The 25,946-nt window shown below is 37.8% G+C and overlaps 1 protein-coding gene and 1 pseudogene across 8 annotated transcripts in view; both read left to right on the top strand.

The window, feature by feature from the left end:
* Positions 1-25,946, top strand: part of CDK14 (cyclin dependent kinase 14) — a 603,169-nt gene that overhangs the window by 543,141 nt on the left and 34,082 nt on the right. The gene's annotated exons all lie outside the window — the stretch shown is intronic.
* LOC306668586 (small ribosomal subunit protein eS6-like) lies at positions 1,658-25,858 on the top strand (annotated as a pseudogene). Its single transcript has one exon. The product of its transcript is annotated as a small ribosomal subunit protein eS6-like (transcript).

Genomic DNA, 25,946 nt, shown 5'->3' with positions numbered 1-25,946 from the left:
CCCTTTCCAGAACATCTTGTTCACATTGGAGGCGTCAAGGCAAAAGCACCACCTTTGGCACATGTCACAGACTAATTCTTATTCCACCACCTTCCGGGCATTGCCCACCCTCCAGTGTGGGCACAGCCAGGATTCCAGTGTGGAGGTGAACTGCGGATGGACTGCACATGGCATTCCGATAAGCCTCAGCATGTAGCTAATGCAAGAAATGTTAATGCTCCTTTAAAAGGGCATATGTTACAATCTCAGTGCCTTGTCAAACACACCCTAATCTGTTAGCAATTTTAGGCTGACAAAAGCTTGTTCGTGGCTGCATATCAGTCTCAACAGTTCTCTCCCCTGTATATCCTGTGCAAGTTCAAAGTCTGATGATGACATTAAAAGCAGACATCTTGGTTTTATTAGCTAACTCCAAACTGTTTTATATGAAGACACTTACTAATTCCACTATACAGAATTAAATATGTCATACGGATGTGTTGCGGTTGCCCTGATACATTCATTCTATTCCACTCCATTTCCCCCTCTCTTTATCGACCCTATGCATCCAGGTCTATAATGAAGGAAAAAAAACTGATTGACTCAGAAAGTAGGGGATTGCAATGTAGTGATTTCACGCTCAGTTGTTGGCTAACAAGGCTCCATAGTTTTTATTTAGTGAGGCCTGGTGGCAGGAGGTGAAGAATTGTGTAGGGCCCAGCTGCCAGGGTTACAGAGCAAGCTGCTTAAAGGGCTTCAGGGTTCCAAGTGTGAGGGGAATTGTCTCCTCCCAGCAGGTAAGGGATAGATCTGGACAGAGTCTGTTGTGTTCAAGATGCTGACTGCCCTGGCCAATTCATAAATCCAAAAAATTACAACATCCTCTGGTTGGGAGGAAGTAGCAGGGACATTTAGTGGTACATGTAACCCTTTTAATGCCGGGATGTAATACCTCTTACTTACTGACTATTTACAAGGGGACATTTTGTGCTTAAAATATTTTTTAATGTAATTCTTTTTTCTACATCTCCTTTTAAATTAAAATATGCTAGATCAACTAATGAAATATGTTTAGTGAAATCTAGTTAGTCTATTTACTTTTGCTCCTTCTGTTTATTTATGTTATTTTTCTAACCGTTGGTAATTTCTTTTCACGTTGGTCTAAAAGATCTGGAAAGGCCTAAAGTTTATGTTCTGGTTAGCACAGGCACATGCACAGGTACATATTGGGTCACTACTAAATTTATACAACTTTTTAAAAATTAAACCTTAGGATAGAATAATTGTTGATAAGTTGAATGGCCTGGTGAATTTGGCCTTTTCTCCATCTGTGAAAAGCATTTTGCTGAAGAGAACACAAAGGACAGTGTTATTAAAAAAGCTGTCTTCAAGCACATTAGAATCACTGTTCATATGCTAAGACCAAGGGAGTCCATGAAGGGCCAGTGCTTGAAGTCATCCCCTTCTTGTTTCCACATATACTTAAAAATAGTATGATCATATCTTTTTAAAGAGTATTAGAATTTAGAATTTGATTCCATTCTATCTTTCAGGTCATTAATCCAAATTAATTAGGTTTACTGTAATAAACACAAGATTCATATTTCTTAATTATTTACCTCAGTGCATAAAGTGTTTATATCATGTTAATGTGAAGAATTCTCTTCTGAAGGCCACAATGTTCTGAGAATTGTCCATGAAACATATGCAACTTATTCATAAAGCGGGAGTTCCCTTCTATCCTGCCTCCTGTCCACACCCAAGGCTGTATTTTTCTCATAGTTTGTTACTGAGGACTCAAAAGTTCCAGTTCCAAAGTGAGTTTTATTTGCTAACAGTTACAAATCTAGCAGGAGCATCCTTATCACAGAATCATTTACCTAATGCACAATAGTCCTGTTAAAAATGGCTGTGAGTCCAATCATGTTGTCATCCACAATGAAATATAATTCCACCTGTTAAAAACCTGTGGTTAGCCTATGAAGTAGGAGTCTGGGTCTGAGTTTCCCTAATTTAAGAGTTACAATAGCCTTTTAAATCCATATCTTGCTTATTTTATCTCTCTGATCAGTTTCTTTACAATGCTATGTTAAATAATGTTTGCCCTGATTTTACAGCAACTTAAATAAAAACTGATTTGGAATGACAGTCCCTTGAAGGTGTGCATTTGATGCAGGAAAAGGAAAGTATGTTCTCCCTCCGATACAGGTTCATGCCTTGATGGATGAAAGAATCCTCTTGTAGCTAAATAACACTGTGGTTGCTAAGATGGGAAGGAGTCTCGGTTTTGCCCATTATGATGTAATGTGATGGCCCACAAGCTCAATAAAAAGAAGTGAAGTAGTCTAAAGAAATAAAAATGAGGGCCAACATGAGTTGAAATAGTCCTTATAGTATGTAGACTTAGTAAGAATTAGACCCATGCATTATATAAAACCAAAACTCTGTGCTTGGGATTATAGTCTTCTTAAATGCAACCAGTAGACTTTCGTAGGCTATGTAAACCAGTCATTCTTTCCTTGTGTGGTTACAACTTCTCTAGAGCCCCACAGAAAAATTATAGCTCCTCATATAGACCACATTTTCATGCAGTGTTGTGTCTGGTGAATTGTGGTAGGATCTTTTGGTCTTCAAAGATAAATGGCAACTTAATAGAAATTTAGAATATGATTGGGGAAAATACCAAATAGAATTACCATTTGGGAATCACGATTAATAGAAATTCTGTTTTTTCCTCCTCCTTTCACTCATTTTATCACTGAATCACAATCCTGCAATGTAGGAAATTAATATGATGGGTAAAAATCCATTTTATTAACATTTTCAGGACTACTTGCATGCATCTCTTAGATACCTGGGAAAGCTGTGTGGATGTAGGAAGAATTCTTTAACTTGGACATTCCTCTAACTCATTTCATTCATTTAATCATTTCTGTTGCTGATGTGCTTCATTCATAAGTCATGTGAGAATTGCTTCCAGAATTTTCCCCAAACAACTTATTTTACATACAGATTCACCTCTTTCCTTCAGTTTGTGATTCATTCATCAAATACTTGAGTAACTTCTGTATGCTAGGGCTATGAAGTTTAATTGGATATTATTACTGTGCTTAAGGAACTGACAACTGAGCAAGAGAGATGTGCATGTAAATATATCAGTTGAGTTTAGTGTAGGTGGGACGTACTGCAGCCCAGATGTGAAAAATGTGAAGTAACTAAGGTTGGGCAGCATGAAAATATTAACACTGTGACACACACACATGGGAAGCGGTGTCAGCACCAGTCGCTTTGCTTGCTTGTGGGACTGATAACCTTTTGTGTTGACTAGACTGCCCAAGGGTTGAGTGCCATTTTCCACACATGTCAAAGTTAGAAAGAAGCCCCAGACGATTGATAAATAAATCCAAGTTTTGCTCTACAAGGCCCAGGGAAGGTTGAGGTATCTGTACCAGTGAGGTGTGCGAAGGGATGGAATGGAGTTCTGATGGGCCTCTACCCACTGCAAGGCTGCAGGGACCTGGCTAAGGTAGACAAGGCACAGAACCCAGCATGGCTCAAGTCACAGATTTTCCTGGACAGAGGCAGAGGTTGGGGTCAGAGAGCCAACAAGAAGCTCTGGACAAAGGAACTTGACTCCTAGGAAGAGAAATCTTCAATCTGCTGCAACAGACAACACGTATAGTTGTGTCCTTGAGCCAGGAAATTATACAAGGGAAGCAACTCAATCTGAATACTGTTTTAAATGACATTTATCAAGGAAGAGACTTCTGATTTTAATGCTCTCATTTGTTCTTTGTGAAATATTGGGAAAGCATAAAAATAAATCCCTTTGAGTTCCAACACCTCCCATACAATTTTGGTTAACATTTGGTATAAATCTTTTCAGGTTTGGGTTCGTTTTGTTTCTGGTTGCCCTTTCTTTTCTTTTCTTCCTTCCATAAAATTGGATTCAAACTTCCCATAAGTTTTATGATATTTTTCCCCATTTAGTGAACCTCAGATATTTTCCCTTATCATCAAATATTGTCTTGCAAAGTCACTTTTTTTTTTTTTTTTTTTTTTTTTTTTTTTTGGTACCAGGGATTGAACTCAGGGGCACAACCACTGAGCCACATCCCCAGCCCTTTTATATATTTTATTTAGAGACAGGGTCTTGCTGAGTTACTTAGGGTCTCACTAAGTTGCTCAGGTTGGCTTTGAACTCGCAATCCTCCTGCCTCAGCCTCCCAAGCTATTGGGATTACAGGTGTTCTCCACCACTTCTGGCACAAAGCCACTCCTAATGGTATATTCCCTATTATGAATGTACTAGAGGAGTCTTTAGCCAGCCTTTCTACATTAATATTGTTTCCAATTTTAAATTATTATCATTCATGTTGCAATGAAGATCTCGGTATATAAATCCTTCCATGTATTGCTAACTATTTCCTTAAGACAATTTCCAGAAATTTTACTCAATGAAATTCAAGCCAACCGGTATATATAATTAAGGTTTCTGATACATGTTGCCACATTTAAATCACTATTTTAGAAGTGACATAGTGTGGTAGTGTGCAGTCTGGATGAGAGATACTGTGAGAAACTATTCCAATCCAGCTCTGAAGATAGATGGCTTGTTAGGCGGCCTGGGTTCAAATGCTGGACCCTGTCACTGTGAAACCTCAGTCAAATAAATGACTCTCTGTTCCTTGATTTCTTCCTGTGTGAGGAGATAATTCACATGAAGCAGTCAGAAGTCTATGGCACTTCACAGCTAGTTGTTGAGCTAGTTGTTGTTCGTATAATGATGGTGATAATTTGGGTTTGATGAGATCCAAAGTTAAGATAATGAGAGGAAAAGTAGAGAGAGAAAGCCTGGTGACAAATCAGCAGGATCCAGCGACCTATTGGCTATGTTGGCCAAAAGAGAGAGGGAGGAGTAAAAAGCTGAGTCAAAGCTTTTAAGCCTGGAGGAGCTGATCTTTAAGTGGAAGCGATGGCCTCTGGCTTTGGCCATCTGAAGCAAACACAGCAGGAAACAGACACAAGCTGATGCCTGTTGGTGACAGTTTAGAGACTCAGGAAGGGAATGCTGATTTGGGAGTGATCAGAAAAACACCTGTTGGTGCGAAAGTGGATGGACGCCCAGGAGGGGTGAGGGTAGAGAGAGCAGAGTGCAGGATCCTGAACGCTAAAGGAAAGTGGAGGTAGGGAAGGGGGAGGGGGCAGGAAGACAAGTCAGTCAAGGGGATGGAAAAGATGCCATTGCAGACGTGGACAGAGAATCAGAGTTGTAGGAACCCTGGGAGGATAAACGTCACAAAGGACCATGCAGTCAGCCATGCCCAGTGGCAGAAGATGAGAGCTTGAGTGTTCTTTGTGTTTTCCATTTTGGCTCTTCCGTTGATTTTATTTTTTTTTATTATTTTTTTTTTTTTTCTGGCTTCTTAGAACATTGTGATTTTCCTCACTGTGCCTTCCTGGTGACTTTCAAATGCAACTTAGAAACCTTTTCTACTCTGTAAGTTACATTTTATGAAAATTCCTGCAGCAGTCGGTCCTCTCACACACCCTGTAACAGATCTGTTTCTCATTCTTTACTCTCATCAGCCCAGTTGCCTAAGCATTTGGTTCATGTAGCCATTAAAAACTCATGAACAAAAATGCTATAAAATAAACAAGACTGCAATATTTTTTGCAATAATCACTTGCAAAATCTCCCCTTTGAAACTGAAGCCATTTTTGTGTCACTGAAGTATAGTGAAATGATCTATAAACAAGATTTCTGTTGGGTTTATATATTAAAACAGATGAAATCATTTTAAGTAAAATGTGTTAAAAGCATTTACTTCCCAACTCAGAGCAAGTTTGATCCCAAAAAATATTTGTCATTCATCCAAAATTTGAAAAACGAAACTGAGTTTCGGTCCCCTGTTCATTTGCTCGGTAAACCTGGAAGGATATTTTCAGAACTAAAAACTCAATCACTAATGTAAATCATTTCTTATTTCCTCTCATCTGGTGTATGTTGTGTCCCCCTTGTCGTTTCACTGTGCTTAGGATGGAAGGCTTAGCATGTAGACAGTCATTTTCACCTTCTAACTTGCTATGTAACTCTCAGTGCACTTGGCCCCCAGGCTTCTCGTTACTAATTGCCTGCTACTGGTGTTTCCCATCACCTTTGGAGTACAGTTTATTTTGTTTGTTTTTGAATTTAAATTGAAGTGCAGTTTCCCTACAGGCTGGGTCTATCTGACTTTGCATTAAATCATCCTGAGGGTGATTTTTTTTTTCCCCAAAAAATGTCATCTGGTGATTTTTATATCTCTCCTTTAAATTCAGCTTAAATCATCTTTTCTTCCTCCTGTTTTCTATTATTTCTTGGGTGCCCAGCACAGCACCGAGCCCAGATGGATTCTTTGTAATGGCTGTTTGACAACGATTTGAAGGAGGGAGTGAGGAGATCCTTTTTTCCTCTCGTGCCTACAGCTGCTCTCAATATGGCTCATCATGACTGAAAGGAAATGAATAAAGATGAGTTATCTGAACTGAAAATCAGCCACAGAGCAGAAGCAATTCATACTTCCCAACCCACCACGAATCCAGTGGGGAAAAGGAAGTCATTGCCATCGTTTATTTATTCATATATTTTTAATGGTAGGAGGATTATTTTTTAAATCTCATACCTTTGAGTAGTGGCCATTTGGAGCATTTGTGAAAAGCCATATGGTTTCAAATGAGATCCCATCACATTCTGTGCATTTGAAACCATTTATGCTGCACTTCTTGGCATAGTCCACACTTGGAGCACAAGCAGACTCATGAAAATGTTGTAGACAAAACTAAAGAACTTGCAAATAGCATTTAAGGAAATGGTGGTGGCTTGAAATGCCATTTTTGGATGGGCCCCCATTTGGATGATAAAACCTATATTTTCTTTAAAGCAGCTATCATTTCTGTATTTTGTGCATTATATGTCTCTTTAGTGATTAATTTCAATTCTTGTGACTTAGGTATCGTAAATACTCAGAAATCTCATTTCAAACAGGGAAACATATGGAAGAAACATTTTGAATTTGGGTCCAGATCAGGATGAAGGTTCATCAGAGAAGTTGCTGAATAACATGCTTCATGTTTCCTCTTTCTCTGTAACAAGAAAGAATGTGTGCAAATATGAAAGGCAATTTTTAGCTAAAATTATCTCATGCCTCCTGAGACTTTGGGATACGTACACCTGTCCTCTGGCAGTGGTCAGCTTTTGTTCATGATGAACAGAGGCTCATGGTAGCTAGTCCTTACGGCATCTAGTTGTGCTTCATATTCATACATATCTGGATTCCAATCCCAGCAATGCTCCTTCTTGCTCTGTATCCAGAGACAAGTGACCAAGTCTTTTCAAGGCTCATTTGCTTCATTTCCAAGTATGTCTGATAACTCTGATCTTAGAAAGCTGACAAAGCTGCTGTTGCAAGTTATTGAAAGAGGAAGGAAGTCAAATGTGTCATATGACCTGAGAGGCATTGAGGTGTTGTAGCCTGGCCAGTGGGAGTTCTGGTTCCAGAATCAGCTGTTTGAGTCTGAATGCCAGCTCTGACACTTAACCCTGTGGCCCTGGGAAAGTTGCCCCTATTTCCTCATTTAGATACCAGTGTCAACTCTCATGCCCCATAACCTTGTGAGAGGAAGCGATTGGGATGAGGGATGTGACGCCCCTAGACCAGCACCTGCCTGACACATGGAAAGTGCCTAGCATTCTCATATATTGACCTTGCAGCAGGGAAGGGGGAGCAGGTGGCACCAATATCTGTGATTCTGTCATGTCCTGAACAATAAATGAGTGGGAGCTGCTCCTTTCCCTGGCACCCAGCATGGAGCCCATTCCATGGTGCATGTTCTTGATTGGATAACACGGCCTCAGAAGCTTCCAGTTCGCGCCTTACCATCAGGGAGGCCCAGGTGCTCCAAAGCCATGGCACATTCCAAAGTTCCCCAGAAACTTTCTCATCATGTCCATTTGCCAAACACAAGAATTTTGTGACATCTGGATAGGTTATCCCACTTCTGAATTCACCCTATCAGAGGTATAAATTAGTCACAATTTTTACATTAGTGGAACATAAAATGATTCACATTTTCTAATTTCCAAGAAGTGTTCCCTGGAAGTATCCTTTCCAATATAAATTAAATTATATTGAAAATTGCCACAGAAAAGGAAGGTTCTGAGAGCAGGTGTGTGGGCAAATGACACTCTGCTCTGACAGATGTGAAGAACTGATAGGCAGAGAGTTGGCATCTTTCTCCAACCCAGATATAGTCAAGTCAGAGAGGGTGTTTAATGCCCTGGCTGTCTACGGTCAACAGAAAAATCGGGTTCTTAAACTTCGGGTTTCCAAAAGAAAGTGGAAGTTATGATATATTGTTATGGTGTGCCCTTCCCAGGAGGAGAAAACCATTAATTCCGGTGAGCACTTTAATATTGGAAAATTTGATATGCTGCTGATAGGAAAAGGCCTATTTCAACTTCGTGCTTCATCATAGTAAAACAATAGAGTTGAGACTTCATTAACTAGACTCTAAAAGTGCCCTTCTAATGAAAAACAGCACTGTTTGGAAAAAAAAATATTTTCTAACATCTTTATATTTCTTTCCACTAAAACAGGAGAAAACGCTGGCTGGGTATCATGGTGAGGGGATTCTGTGTTTTCTTACTGAAAACAGATTATGGAGACAGTTTTGCTAAGAAAAATGAAGGTGGTTAGAAGGTACTGAACTAAGTTACTTCTGCCTGATCACATTAAACAGCATCATGGCCACAGATTAGTCTACTAACTGAAGTTCTCAATATGGTCCTGCTACTGTCTGTTGTTATGTTTTAAAATAACATCCCCCTTTCTGCCTATTGCCTCAGTGGTGAAAAAGAAATTATTCTAAAGAGGAATATTTAGCAACATGAGAATCATGATACTCAGAAATTTGAAATGACATCTGAAATCAAAAATTGATCTGATTATCAGTTACTCATAACCTATTATTCAAAGTCCATTTTATCTAAATCACTGTCCCAACATCACTGTCTAGACAGATGGGAGCAGAGGAGAGGTGGAGCACAGAAGCTTCAGTGAGAGGGAAGGGGGAAAAATACTACGCAGACGGCAGCAGTCTCAACTGTGCATCACATCCAAGGGCCTGCCAGAGACAGACCGTGGGACCAAACCTGGGGTTCGCAGCCTGGGGCAGCAGGTCCTAGTGCAGCTTGATGGTGGAGCCTGGAATGTGCTGATGGTGCTGCTCACAGGATACAAGCAGCTTCGGTCATGGAGGGAGAGTGTTTAGCAGTCCAGCAGTAGGCCAGCTGAGCTCTGATAAGCTCTGGTTTCCCCCTAGCTTCCAGCTTTTGACCATGTAGCACTTTTTAAATCCATGAACTTAGTGGGAATACATTTCTATTTTTACACTGCTTAACAGCCAAGATCAGCATTCATCTCAAGAAGGATACTACCTTTGCCTGAAGAAATATTGATTACAGATTACATTTAGAAATGAGATCTACCCTACAATGGGAAAGCGAGATGATGCCATGATTTCCTCCAGAAAATCTGAATTTGCCCAGAAGCGGGTGAATGAAGACAAAAGAAAATTAAAGGTATTAGAAAGGAGCCTTCTGCCTTCTTCAAATCATCAGCAAATTCCACTGAAGGCCTCTGTTGTGAGCTGAAATTCAGCTGAAGTGGTGGCCCCTTTCTAGCAGATAGGGAGAACTCTAAGAGCCCAGGACCCTGAGGGTACAAGTACTACCCTCACCCTTTAATTTACTGGAATCTTGGCTACTATGGATTGCTGTAGGCTGATAAATTGGCAGAGTCCTTAATAGTCTTACCCAGACTGCAAGAGCAGAAAAGTCCCAGCCATCTGGATAATGTACATATGAAGGTTGTATTACAAAAAGGAGAGGGAATACATTCTTAAAATTAGCAACTTGAAGAATATAAGTACATGTGCTGAGATGATTGAAACCTCTTCAACAAATGATTGAAACCTATTGCCAAACTTTAGTTTATAGTTACCAATTGACTTCACTTGTTCAATTTTAGAGGTAATCAGACATTCACTGTATATCAGATCTGTTTCTAAAGATTTTCATGCTCCTGTCACTATATTCTATTCTTGGTGTTTCCTTTTTTCATTTACTGTGCTGTAGTGTATTTAACAACTGCTTGTGTGCATGGATGTTGTGGGCTTCATAGAGTACGAGATGTCACTACAAAATAATATGATTGCTCTTATGGACCATATGGAAGCCATCCACACTTCTTTATTTTGTAATTCTATCACAAGTTTTATGTGTTTAGACCACAGTTCATTTAACATGTGGTTGAGAGGATCTCTCAAATTCATATCAATACTAAAGATAAAATCCATTGTCATATGTCTCCAGAATCACTGATCTCAGAGTTCAGTCTGGTTGGGGTGGGTGATATGGGTATCCCTATAAACCACAGAAAGACAAGGCACAAGAAAAACAAGGGAGGAGAGGTGGTCAGCTTATGTTGAAATTCTGAATGGGGGACATGCTTCTGACTTGGAAGACTCATGGTGGAGGTTGCATCTGATCTGGTTCAGGATGAGTTGGTAGAATTACGAATACCACCAGTGGACAGAAAGGATTCGGCATGAATGACCTGGTGCAGAATCAGTGCTGGGACAACAAGAGCTGGTCTCAAGGGCAGCACTGGCTGGGTTTTCTTAGAAAGATTGGGTGTAAACCCCAAAGACTGAATTTTCTTCTTTGAGAAATCAAGACATTTTCTGTATGATTTATGATCTATCCTGAGAAAAATCTTCCTTGTGGAGGTTCCTGAAATGCAAGGTGCATTGCTCAGAGTGGTGCATTGTTCACAAGGCCAGAGCAGAGTGAGATAGAACTTTAGGTCTTGATTCTAGATAACAGTGCACACTGTCTCCACAATAACCTGTAAGGTTTCATGTGAAGGTACACAAATCATGCTTTTATAATATGTCATCAAACCCATTATTTTAATTATACTCTTTTAAAATAAATCCTTACTTTAACCATTTCAAAACAACTTAAGGCAGATGACTTCTATGTAATAAATAAAACCCAATGAGTCTAAAATGACTTTTAAAAATCTGAGATGTGATTCTAAAACATTATTGAATATTGAAACTAAAAGCTATGGATACTGCTAAGTTCTTCTTGGTATTCACCACATGGCTCCAACATAATAAATAAAAGATTAGTCTTAGTTTTTCCCCTCAATTTGTGAGTCAATAATTTCTATTGACAGTTCATAAAAATGACATGTCAACATGAAATCTAAGTACATTTTCAGTATAACACTAACCTCATAACATCTACATAGAATTCAAGAAAGCAAATGAACTATTCTGCCTCTTCAAAGTCTGATACTTAGGAAAGATGATCTTTTCTCTTGGTATCTGAGTTTTTGTCATTTTTTAAACCCATGAAAGATGAGCACAAAAAAGAGAACATTCGCTGCCTTCCTTGGAAGGCATTAGCACAGACAGGTTTGCTGGAAAACCCTCCGTGGAGGACTGCAAACTGCACAGAACATTGGGTTATATAAATGTGGGCAATACCAGTCTTCTTTCATAACAGCATCTTCTCAAAGCAGCCCAACAACATCCAGTCTTAATTTTTCAAAAAATTTTGTCCAAATTTCATGGCCCGAAGCTAACCTCACTCAGGCAGTCCCTCTATAACTTTTTATTCATTGCCTCTTTTGCAAAAGACATTGCATGGGGTGCAGTGGTTTCTTTCAGCACTTATCTCTTTCAAAGTAGCTTATTTGTACTAATGAATACTTTCTCATTTTTGATATTAAATATTTCTTCAGTTATTCCTAGTAATCATTTAAGCCTCATTTTGAAGGGAAGTGTTAGAGTGATAGGTCTAAATTCCATTCACTTTCTTCAAAGGCTTCATGGCAGGTAGAAAGGCCTTTTTTTGGAGTGGAAGGGGGATATGGAAGGTAGGAGACTGACTGACCCAGAATCCAAGCTTGGGGAATGATCCCAGGAAGGTGCTCGTTGAGGAGCAATTGGGAGAAGGAGAAGGAGAAACTGCACTGGGCAGGAGCAAGAGGGAGCAGGGGCCAGGGGCAACTCCAGCCAAGGGCCCTGCAGACTGCTGGGATCAAGTCCAGCTCTACCACTGACTCTGTAACCTGGGGAGCTTGCTCACCCTCTCATTTATCAAATGGAGAGAAGAAAGTAATAATAATGATAATTAAAGCCACTCATGATGTTGTTGTATTAAATTTAATGGATTAAATTAATACATATAAAGCACATAGTAAGTCATCAATAAACTTTAGCCATCATTATTATAGTTTTAGATCTTTTTGGAGAGTCAAGAGGGAATAACATCAGCCTTGGATGTGCAAGCTGTCAATGCCATTCCAGACTCCTTTCTCTGGGAGCTGTTGTGGTCCCTAAGTGCAAAATGGTATAAATCATGCATTCAGGGTACTTATATAGTGGCTCCTCAGTTATCTCTATCTTAAAAAAATAAACAAAACTTGTCTGTCTCTAAATTAGCTCCTATGTGACTCATTCACACAGCACCCAAAGGTGATGACAGAACTGCTCCTTGACCAATGAGGTGTTTAGTCAGATTTTAATAAATGTGTTATACAAGCCAACAATAGGCGAAAGCAGAGGGGAAAAGGAAAAAAAAAAACCTCCTTGCTGGAATGTAATTCTGTTATCCTCTGACTCTTCATGTCCACTCTGTCTGACTGATCCAGTCAATCTGGAATGAATCGGGAAAAGGAAGTACCCAGGTCCTTTAACAGGCAGTGCAGTTTGATGAAGCCGCCAGTAATAGTGGAATTAAGTGTTCCTAATACCTGGTTATAGACTTTAAATGGAGAGTAAGACCACTGTAGTTGTTCTGAATTTTTATTAAAATCATTTTAACTGTCAAATTATAATCATATACATTTATGGGGTATAACATGTTGATTTTATGTATATACACACACAAGGTCAGGTGTTTATGTCAAGCTAATTCTACCTCATCTATCATTGTTTATAGTGTGACATTTGAAATTACTCTTATCTTGAAATACACAACACATTGTTATTGACTGTAGTCACCATACTATGCAATATCTCTGCACTTACTAATTGTCTAGTTGAAAATTTGTATCCTTTGATCAACAACTCCCCTTTCCCTCCCTGCCCTCCGTCTTCTGATAATATTCTGAATTAATGAGGAGTAAAGGGATTTATATGATAAAAATTTTAGATAAATGAAGCTTGCAACTTTAGGTGCCCAAACTACTTGTTATTTCAATCATTTTGATAAGAAGATGGGTAGGTAGGGAACTGCTTAAGGCTTTGGGTTCCAAAAGCATGAGCTTAGGTATTGCATATGACAGCAACTCATGTGATTGTACTGTACTTTTATTGTCTAAGTTTTACTTTCTCTCATTTAGGAATTATTAAGTAAGTTAAAATAATCCACCTCATGGGGAAGATAGAAGGATAGATTAGTGAAAGTGGCAGACAGTGTATTTCATTATTCACATAGCAGAATATTGGAAACACGGTTAAATAAATTATGAAATAGCCATATGATGTTCATTAGCTTAACCATTCCTTCACTGATGTAAAAGTGATTGCAGTCAGTTGAGATCCAGAGCTATGAGAAATTCTCAACTGGAGTGGTGATAGTAATTATAACATCTAATATTTATATAGTGCTTATTTGCCATACTCTATGTACATACCATACATATAACTTATCCTCACAACAACCCTAAAATAGTTAGTATTATTATTCCCATTTTACACATGAAGCTACTAGGGCAAAGTAAGATTAAGAAGCATGTCCAGCTAGTAAGTAACCAGCCTCAGAAGCAGGATAAAGGAATTTGGGAATATGGTGTGGTTCCGAAGTTGGGTGGATGAAAGTCATCTCCTCCAACTCCCACCAAGCTCTGCACTTTCCTAGGCAAAGGTATAGAGGCTTGCCTGGGTTGCAGATGTTGGCATAATAGCAGCTGGCCCAGAATGCAAATGGAAACCGCCAAACTCAGAGTGGAAAGCCTTCAGATATGAAGACTGGCGGCAGATGATTCTGCACATCCAGTATCCAATTGCAGACTATTTCCACCTGCCTGTTCTACACTGTCTGCCTTTATTGAACACAAACTGTGACGTACTGAAGGAATCCAAGATAAATTTGTAAAACATCATGTCAGGCCCTTTCTAGTCCCAGTATCCCCTGGTGATTCAAGGTTGGGGTCTAAAAAATAGAACAGAACAGAGAAGAGGAAGCAGACACCAACTTGCCACAGATATGTGTAGAGTGAAGGAGATATTTTTGTTTAAAAGACAGACAGCTGAGAAACAGTTATTTGATCCCTGCTGCTTGAGGGACAGTAGGGAAAGAAAGGTATTTTTGTGATCGCTCTTCAGAGTTCCCTATGCAGCATGGTTCATACAGTCACAACAGAAACCCAAGCTCTAATAATACATTGCAACCAACCACAGTTATGTTACAAGCATTATGCACAGTTGTAACTAACATTCAGCTTCCCTTTGATTACTTCCAGGCCTGTGACATTTAGATTGCTACACATTTCTTCCAACCTCAGACAACTCACAGAGTCAATAGCATACACCTAATAATCGTGTGCTGACATAGAAATGGGGAGGAATCGGTACCAGTTACCTATCTTTCATCACATTTAGGGTGATAGAGTGAATGAGCACCTTATTAGGAGTCTAAAGACATGGATTTTAGACTAAATTTAACCTTGTCACCAACTAGCTATGACCTTGAACATGTCACCTAATCTCTGTGAGACTTCTGGTTCCCTTCATGTGAAGTAAGACTGGAGCTTTGGGTCACCAGGACCCCTTTTAACTTCAATATTCTATGCTCAGTCATCAGTGAGTTCTGGCTAATAATAGTTTCTAAAACATGTAGTGCTTATCACATTCCACAGAGAGTAAAGTCAGAGAAGACTAGAAAGGTCACATCTCAGATGTATTTAATGTTTACCCATCAACTGGGGCTGATTGAAATAGTTATATTCTGCATCTAAGCCATGAGTAGCTTTTCTAAAAGGGAAATGAGAGCATTAACCTGAATTTGACTATTTTAAATGCCAAATGCCTGTACACTATTTTTATTTATAATCATCTCTGTCATTATCACTATCAAAGTTTGTCTATATAGCATTATTGAGAAATATAAACAGGAATGTTTTTTATCTCACCTCAGTCTTTTTGATTGCCGCATATTTAGAAATTAGTAATGTATAGACTTGTTTAGTAACTGCAGATTTCTTAAGCAACCTAACATAATGTGAGAGAGCAATTTTGTGTTTCCTTCTATTTGTATCTGTGGGTGCCCTTCCCTGTTACCTAACCCAAGCGCCAGAAAACCAGCTATCATGAATGTGGGCTGTTTGCCAAATGCCTCTTTCCCTAATAGTGACAGCCTTGTGTGTACAAAGCCCCACATAGAGAGATTTATGAAACGCATATCTTGATTTCTATATATATAAATTTTTTTCACAGAAATGTAACAAATTCAGGTAGTCAGATCATGGGGACCGAAGTGTGTTTGGTAGCTTGAGCTTGCTGTCCTGACAGGCCTCTGTGTGTCTTCTGTGAAAGACCAAATATCACCCCAGTGGACCTGACCTAGTTGAACATAAATACACCATTGAGGAGCAGCTGGCTTCAGAATTAATAACAGTTATAAATAAATTGGGTGGCCTTGTGAAGAGGCTAAACTCGAAGTATCTTTTAATTAATTTTTTTAAAGCAGCACCGCAGCAGCCTTTAACTGCCCTACTAATGCAAATATCCATGAACTGAAATTGTTTTGAAGGCAATTAGGTTATTCATGTTTTGCAAGATTAGATAATGTATTTAACCTATCATGGAATTGGGCAAGAGAAACACATTTTTTAAAATCCTAGTAGGAACAAAAGACGTAACCTTGTCTCTACTTGCTGATGATGCAATCTTGTATTGGGAAAACCTTAAAGACTCCACCACAAAACTGTTAGAAAACTGACAAATTCAGTAAAGTTGCAGCATCCAAAGACAATGTCCAAAAATCAGCAATGTTCCTATATGCTAACAAACTTTCCAAAAAGGAAATTAAGAAAATGATCCCATTTATGATAGCAACAAAAAAATTTAAAAAGATGCCCTGTCTTCAAGGACTGGGAGAATTAAGGTGAAAATGTCTGCAGCACCCAAAGTGGTCTACAGATTCATTGCCATCGTTATCGGTATTGGCCAAATTTTATCATATGTATGTATGAATATGTAACAGCAAATACCGCCGTTATACACAACTGTAATGCTCTAATAAAAGAATGTGGAAAAATCCCTACATCCTTATTAACAGAAATGAAAAAGGCAATCCTTAAATTCATATGGAACCACAAATGAGTCCAGATATCCAAAGTAATTTTGAGCAAAACAAACAAAGTAAGGGTAGCACACCCCCCAAATGTATTAAAAAGTGATAGTAATCAAAACAGCATGGTACTGGCATGAAAACAAACACAGCAGGCTTCAAGATAAAGCTGAATATCTCCTTCCCAGCCACTGGCTGCCAGAAAAATCATTGAAGTGGACAATGAACACAAATTTCATACTTCATATGAGAAGTGTATGGCCACAGAAGTTGCTGCTGATGCTCTGGGTGAAGAATGGAAGGGTTATGTGGTCCGAATCAGTGGTGGGAATGACAAAGTTCCCCTATGAAGCGGAATGTCTGCAATCACCTGCTACTGAGTAAGGGCCTTCCTGTTACAGACCAAAGCGAACTGCAGAGCAAGAACATGAATGAATCTGTTCAAGGTTGCATTGTGGATGCCAATCTGAATGCTCTCAACTTGGTTATTGTTAAAAAAAAAAAAAAATGAGAGAAGGATATTCCTGGATTTATGAATACTATTGTGCCTCATCAACTGGGACCCAAAAGAGTTAGTAGAATCCACAAACTTCAGTCTCTCTAAGGAAGATGATGTCTGCAAATATGTTGTCAGAGAACCCTTAAACAAGGAAGGTAAAAAACCCCAGAACAAAGCACCAAAGATTCAGCATCTCGTTACTCCACGTGTCCTGCAACACAAGTGCCAGGGTATTAATCTGAAGAAACAGTGTACTAAGAAGAATAAGGAAGAGGCTGCAGAATGTGCCAAACTTTTGGCCAAGAGAGTGAAAGAAGCCAAAGAAAAACACCAGAAACAAGATTGCCAAGAGACTCAGGCTGTCCTCTCCAAGAGCTTCTACTTCTAAATCTGAGTCCTGTCAAAAATAAGAATCTTTTAAAAATATTTTTAAGTTGTTGATGGACCTTTATTTCATTTATTTATTTATTTATTTATTTTATACATTGTACACAAATGGGGTACAACTTTTCATTTCTCTGATTGTACACAAAGTAGAGTCACACCATGTGTGTAATCATACATGTACATAGGATAATGATGTTTATCTCATTCCATTATCTTTCCTTCCTCCCAACCCCCTCCCCACCCTTCATTTCTCTCTACACAATCCAGCGTTCCTCCATTCTTCCCTTACCCCCTCCCCCTATTATGTATCATCATCCAGTTATCAGAGAAAACATTTAGACTTTGGTTTTGGGGGATTGGCTTTAAAAAAATAAGAATTTTTAAGAGTAACATATAAGATGAGACCTTCAAAAAAACCAAACACACGCCAACCATTGGAACAAGGTAGAAATTCCAGAAATAAATGCATGCAACTGATTTCTGAACAAAGTTCTCAAGAACACAATAGGGGAAGAATAGGGTTTTTTTAATAAATGGTGTTGGGAAAACTGGGTATGTGCATGCAAACAATGAAACTAGACTGTTATTCCTCATCACATACAAAAATGGATTAAATCAATTCAAAATGGATTAAAGACTTAGATTTAAATGTAAAGCCTGAACTTATGCAACTACTAGAAGAAAACATAGAGGAAAAGATCCCCAACATTGTTTTGGGCATTAATTTTTTGAATATGACCCTGAAAGCACAGGCAACAAATGCAAAATCAGGAAAATGGAATTGCATTAAATTAGGAAACCTTCTTTATAGCAAAGGAAACAACAAGGTGAAGAGACAGCCCACTAAATGGAAGAAAATATTTGTAAACCACCCATCTGGTTGATATTCAGAATGTATAAGGAACTCAAATAACTTAATAGCAAGAAAACAAGTAATTTAAAAGAGGATCAGAACAGACATGGCTTAAGACATTCAAATGGCCAACAGGTACATCAAAAAATGTTTGGCACCACTAAGTATTAGGGAAATACACATTGACACCACAATGGCCTATCGCCTTAAACTAGTTAGAATGATTTTTTATCAAAAAGATGAAAGGTAAATGTCGGAGAAGATTTGGAGAAAATGGAACCCTTGTACCCTATTGGTGGAAATGTGAAATGGTGGGTCCTCAAAAAAATAGAAATAAAAGTACCATACAACATATTAGTCCCATTTCTAGGTGTGTATCCAAAGCAACAGGAATCACTGTCAAAGGGATATCTACATCCCATGTTCATTGCAGCATTGTTCACAAGAGCCAAGATATAAAATCAACCTAAGTGTTCATCAGCTGATGACTAGATAAGGAAAATGTGTTACACTTACATAATAAATACTCTGTGAACCTTAAAAAAGGGATTTGCAACATGGATGAATCTGAAGGACATTATGCTAAGTGAAATAACCTAATTTCAGAAAGACCTACTTTGTGATCTCATTTATATGTGCAGCCTAATGAAACTAAACCCATAGAAATAGAAAGCAGAATAATGGTTACCAGAGGTGGGGAGGGGAGCAGGGAGGGCAGAAATGGGAAGTTGTTGATCAAAGGGTCCAAAGTTTCAGATGGACATGAGGAATAGTTTCTGATGGCTATTGCACAGCAGTCAATAATATCAATACTATAGTCAATGATGTATTATTGGTTTCAGAATAAGAGAGTAAATTTCAAATGTGTCACCATTAAAAAATGATAGATGAGATTATGGATATGTTAATTAGTTTGCTTTACTCATGCCACATTATATACATATATCAAAACATCATATTGTACTTCATTAATGTATACCGTTTTGATTTGTTAACCAAAAATAACATTCATAATAAAAACTTAAAACTCTAAAATTTAGCATTTTTGTCCAAGTAAAGATATGTGAAAAAAAATTTAACCTATAAAGGGATTGTAATTTATAGCCTTACATTTTTCTTCAGATAATGATCTAGCCCAGAAGCAGATTGTTGGGACTGGTTACGGGTTATCCAAGTAATTTGGCATCTTTGCTTTTTTATTCATAAGGTCTGAATGTTTGTGAATGCTTTTGTAAATGCATCTCAATTTCACTTTTTGTTATTCATAGAGTATACATAATGGTCCCAACAACACAGCTCAATCTATGTCTGAATTGATCACTATTTTAGAGAGCTGGGCAGTCTTTGCTGCTGGGCCTGCTCGTGAAGCTCATTAGGGAATCAGTCACCAAAGAGAGCAACCAACCACAAGGACTGGAAGGAGCATCCAGGCCTCACTTCGCTTGATAACGTTATCCAGAAAAGAGGAATATTTTTCAGTTCTTGCTCACCTAAGCTGAATTTTGAGAAGTAACCATCAAAGATGAGACTGAGAATTATAATTGGGTCTTTGGTATATACAAATTGTACTGTGTCTTCTGATTTTTTTATTTTAAGTCCCTCTAAAAGGTCACTGGATACAAAGACAATCTCTGAATTTATTGAAGGAAAAGCTACAAAGCTGATATATTCAGCTATATCTATGCCTGTTTACATTTCACTCTCTTCTGTCAGCCAATAACAAATAGACAAAGTGGAATTCAATCTAAGAATTCTTTACTGTCCTTTAAAGATTTTCAAGGACTTATTTCCAAACAATGATGAAAACTATTTCTAATTTATAAAAATAAAAGACAGAGGCACCCACATGTGCTTTATTAAATGGTGTCTTTTCTACACTCACAGTGGTCAATGTTAGGAGCACATTAAAGTTGCAATTCACCTGGATGCATGTAAACATGAGCCAATAAGGTATCATTTCAGCTCCCTGTCCTGAGAGGCGCATTACTGACATGGCAGCCATTGCTGAATCCATATGAAAATAACTGCTCAGCTGGTGGCTGTAATGTACACAGGACCATGAATCCAGTAGAATTTAATCTCATTCCATTGACTCATTTGCTTGTTGAGCTATTTTCCAGGTTATTGATTACGTCTAAACCTGGTTTCTCAGTTTTGGGTTCCACGTCAGTCAAGTGGATACCATGACATTGCCCACAGATAATAGGCTTCCCTCAAACCTCTAATGGCAGCAAGCCATCAGGTGTGGTAAGAGCCAGACTTCCTGGAGGTGAATCCTAGGTCTACCACTTGTTTGCTATGCAAATCCCTTAACCTCCTGGGACATGATGTTCTCATCTAGTAAAAATGAAGAAGGAACAGTATTTACCCCACAGGGTATAAAACAAAATAATTTGTTGAAGGTGGTTGGCTTGTTCACATTTTACAATTTAGAAAATGTATTTAACCCAAAATGAGATTACAATGCAATGTTTTATATATTTTGTAAGATGATGATCTAGCCTAACTGGAGCCACTTTATATATAGTTATGTAAGTTAATTTAACTTTTGTAAGTTGATTAGAACAGTGCCTGGGGGATAGTAATAATTTCATTACTGTTTGCCATTTTTATTAATACAAATTCAGGTATATATTTAATCACAGTCAAGGACTCCCTTGCAGAAGCTATAATAAAAAATTAAAATATAAAACAATTTCTTAAAACTTCTTAAAATTTCACTTCACTTGTCAGGCATGGTGTTATTCACCTTATACATATTGTCTGATTAAAGATTATATTACACCTTGGGGAACATGAATTATAATCTGCTAAAAAGAAATTAAACAGCAAAGTATTGAAAGAAGAGAGATTTTCTATTTTTATACATGGACCAAATACCTATTAACACAATTTACTTTTCATTTCTTAATATCCCTAAAGTATCACAAGTTATACTCATTAAGCCATCATACTGCATTTCTTCCAACCTTTTAAAAGTCCCTTCTCATTTAGGAATTCATTTACCCATCTGTGGAGGTAGAGGAGGCAGATACTATTTCTAATTTATTAACGAGGACATTGAAGTTCTGTGAGACCAGGGTGCAGTGACTGTCCATGTTCATGGTCCAGGACTACAGCCATGATCAGACTCTTTTCCCCTCCACTGCAGGGCCCTGGGCTCTATCAGCTGCTTCATGCATCTGCTCAACAGTCATTTCCAAGAGCAGAATAAAACCACCAGCCTTGCATGTTTTCCATAGCTATTTATTGTGCTCCTATTCTTCGTTCATCTTGTGGATAATAAATCCATCCATTTAAAGACAAGGAGAATTCAGTGTTCAGTTGTGGTCTGCTACACACATGTCCAGTTTCCTTACATTTTCTTTGAACAGAACACAGTAAAATCTATTGTACAGCTCACCGGTGTGATATTGCTTTGATAGACACTGAGTGACCTAATATACACACTCCAGTGTACTCTAATCTGTGGTCTCCCAGCTCCCACTCGGCAGGAATTCTGAGATGTTGATGGAACCCCGTGATTTAACAGAGCAGCCGGGCTGCCCTTTCACCCCTCACACTGGTTCTGACAGCTGCCTGCCATGTGTAGAGAAAACCTCACAGGCTGAAACCCTGTCACAGAGGAAAGGTCCTTGGATAAACATGCACACATGATCATATTAGTACTTTAAAATTAAAATTTTTTTTAACCTGAATTTTCAATAAGAACAATTTACAGCTAAAGAGCCGAAGGACCCCAAAGTGTGCCAAGTACCTTCTCCCCTTAAAAATAAAACAAAATAACACACACAGTAAGCCGGCTTGTGTCCATACTTATTGGAATTACCAGTCTTCTAGTGGATTAAGCCAGTTTGCCAATGCCCAAGGCTTTCTACTCTGAAATTAGTAACAAGTCTGCCAGAAATGATGTGCAGCATTTCCTGGGTGAGTTAGGAAACTCCATTTGTGTTTAAGCTGTCAATTTAATCCACACTGCCTCTTTGCTTTTATCAGGATATTCTTCAGGTAGAAAAGAATGGAAGGAGGCTTTAGGCATGACTACCGTCCTAAATATAAAGTTGGTTTAAAAAAAATCCCTACTCGGCCCAAATAGCATTGTGCTTTATAATTCATTCTTTTCACATACAGTACCCTGCGTTATCATGGCTAATATTTTCCTGCTGAGCTGCCATCATCTTTTGTCGAGCTGTCAGGGTATTAAATTGATGTACCTTCCACATTTGGATAGAGGTCATTATCCTGTTGCCTGGTTGCATTGCCTCTGCTGAGCAGGTTAACTGCTTGAGGTCTTTCATCTAGATAAATGTTTCGCCAGCACTTTTGCCGAGTGATGACATGAGCTGTTCCTTAGAGGTCGAATAGCAATGCTGTGGCAAGTTGTTCCTTGTGTGTTCGCAGATCCAGGAAGGTCTGGAGTCCAAACTTCATATTAGACCTAAAAATAATGATAAATGCTCATGTTAGCATGCACCCCCTCCTAAGATACTGGCCTTTGGGCTCTTTAAAAACAAATACACAGTTATATTAATTTTATATAGAGGGAAAAGGTTTGCTTTAAGTATTTTAATGCTTCAGTATCATGAATGATTCCACTGTTTCTCAGAACCTACACTTCCAGAAATAAATGACTGTGTAATAGATAGCAGATAACATGCATATTGTAAATTGTAGATTTTCTAATATTAACATTTAGAGTAATTTAAGGCCACACCTTGACATTACTTTTCATGCAGGAAAATAGTTTCTAAATAAAGAGGCATAATTAAATCATCTCCCCCAATGAAAATTGATCTGTTAATTAAAAGTAAGTTCCATTAGTTTTTATTCAAGCATTCTAATGGGAGAGTGTACCAAATAAAAAAAGATAATAATTTGAAATGATGTAAAATTTCTAACAGCTGAAGAACAATTTGTTCAATTTGTTCATGTACTTCTTTTTTAACATGTACAAAGAAATTTGTTCACGTACTTTTTAAATCGAGGGTAGTGGATCAAATGGTCATATTCCAATTAGACCCATTTTAAAGAATGATGTAAAATCCTTATTTTATAATGTCAGTATCTCAGTAAGCCAAATGTTACATTCTTTGCCATTGAAATTTATGATTCTAAGAAAATTCTATTTTAAATTCAAAATGTGCAAAGGGGTTTAACAAAACAAGAAGTTTAATAGTTTAACAAAAACACGTACAGAGTAGTCAAGTAAAGTAGGGTGAAAACTATTAAAAAGATCAGATTTCAGCCCTGGAAATGCTGAGTAAATGTATGAAGCATTTACCTTCTATATCTTTTATCTTTTTAAAAAATATTTTTTAGTTGTAGATGAACACAATACCTTTATTTAATTTATTTATTTTTATGTGGAGCTGAGCTTTGAATCCAGTGTCCCACACCTGCTAGGCAGATGCTCTACCACTGAGCCACAATCCCAGTCCCTATCTTTTATCTTTTTATGTGAGTATTATAGATGGATAAGTAGGTAAAAATGCTTTCCTCTCAAATGCCAAAGAACACATACCCAAAGGCTAATCCATGACCACCCAGGACACGGAACTTCTCTAAATCTCCCTAGCAAGTCAACAAAACCAAAGGACCTGCCTAATTGCTAGTGGTAAAGAATTTACTGGGTTTTCTACAAAAGTACATGTCCACCTCTTCTCAACTTTGTTGATTTCTGTCCTTGCTACTGATTTCAGCCCTTTTTTTTTTTTTTTTTTTTTAATATTTTACTTATAGACAGAGTCTCACTGAGTTGCTTAGGTCCTCACTAAGTTGCTGAGTTTGGCTTTGAACTTGCAATCCTCCTGCCTCAGCGTCTGGGGCTGCTGGAGTATAGGCATGTGCCACCATGCCCAGGTACTTTTTAAAAACTTAATCAAGTACCATGGTCACACATACCCAAAATCTCAACAGTTTTGTTAATATCACTAATATTGTTAGTATTTATTTTTCTGATTCTCTGATTGCCATCTCTATAATTCTTTAAAGTTTCAGTAAGAATTCCTTCCATCTCTCCCTTCCCCCTTCCCTCCCCTTCTCCCTTTCTTCACCCTTTTCTCTCTCCTTGATGTTTTGTTAAAGAAGCCAAGTCCACTAGTCTTTAGAGTTAACCCAATCAGTTTGCTGATTATATTCCCATGGTGCCCTTTAACATGAGATTCTCTCTCTCTCTCTCTCTCTCTCTCTTTCTCTCTCTCTCTCATGTTTTCTGTAAACTGAAACTTGGATCAAGAGTTTCATCAGACTTGGATTTTTTGTTTAAGCAAGATACTTTATGATTGTGATATGTTCTTTCACAGCTGCTGATAATCATTCTCTAGATCCTGTAATTCATTAGAAATTGCAAAATAACCATATTTTATCATTTCTTCTTAGTTTATTATCTGGAACATTTCCATAAAGAGAAACTTGACTTTGTTCATTATTTTCTTACCCTGAGGATTCATTTATACAGAAAAGACAAGAAAAAAATCTTGGTTCTTTGTCTTTTCAAAACAGTGAATGGTATCCTGATATCCTCCAAAGATTATAGGTGTGTTATTGCAGTGCTTTGTGGGCTTTTTTGTTTTGTTTTGTTTTGGTTTGGTTTTTGGTTTTTGTGTTTGTTTGTTTTTGTTTTTGGTCAGTGGGAGACTCTTGAGTTGCTTTCTGATTCCTTTTGACAAGACCCTTACAATTTCTAGTAGCTTCATCTCTGAAGAAGGACGAGATGTTCCAGACTCATCTACAGTTTCTCCCACCTCAGAACTGGAATTAACCTTTTCTATGATAACTATTCTTTTAAAGAATATAAATATACAAGTTCGTACTAGTAGTTGCAACTCAAATTCAAGATAATGGAGTTTTTACTTAACATTGCTGATTTTAGAGTATCTCCTTTCTACATGATGAAAATTGTGGTCAAATTATTGCTCATGTGCTTTATTCATGTTGTGTGTCACTGGACACACAACAGCCTCAGAATGGCAGTATGAGATTAATGAAAGTGACAGAGGATTTTCCTTTCTTTCCTTTTTAGTTATACAATTGTTTTAATGCAGGTATTCCAATTAGAAATGTACTACATAGATTATTTCGTAGTATAATAGTCAAATTACTATGTTTTAAAATCATTTACAATTATCCTCATATACTGCCAACTAGATAAACAGGTTTACTCTTTTTGTTTTGCCTTTTAATCTTTTTCATTTAATAGAACAGTAGTTCTCCCTTACCCACAGTTTTCCTTTTCATGGTTTCAGTTATCCATGATCAATGATGGTCAAAAATGGAAAATTCTAGAAATAATACACAAGTTTAAAACTGTGTGCCTTGCCTGAGGAAGTCGTGCACCATCCCATTCTGTCCCACCTTGGACTTGAATCATCTACTTTGTTCTGTATATCCACACTCTATATTCTAACTGCCATTGTGCAAAATTAATTCTCAGATTAACTATCTCAGTATCTCAGTGCTTGTGTTCAAATAACTCTTACTTTATTTAATAATGGCCTCAAAACACGAGGGTAGTAATGCAAAATAGATACCAGAGCATAAAACATGGAAAGACATGAATTCTGCTATTATGAGGCAAGGATGTAGGGCATATAGAAAAAAACACTGTTATATATAGAGCTCAGTACTATCCACCATTTCAGGTATCCACTGGGGGTCCTGCTAAAGCATCTACCTTGGGAGGTGGGGACCATTGTGAAATATATTTATAGTTCTAAAGTCATATCTATAAAATCAGGTATATGTCTTTCTTCTTTTTTTTTTCTTTTTATTATTTGTTTATTTTTTTTATTGTAAACAAATGGGATACATGTTGTTTC

Source organism: Sciurus vulgaris, assembly GCF_902686455.1.
Source record: "Sciurus vulgaris genome assembly, chromosome: 8".
Taxonomy (NCBI): domain Eukaryota; kingdom Metazoa; phylum Chordata; class Mammalia; order Rodentia; family Sciuridae; genus Sciurus; species Sciurus vulgaris.
Note: the sequence above shows the minus strand (reverse complement) of the source record. Positions and strands in the feature narration are given on the sequence as shown.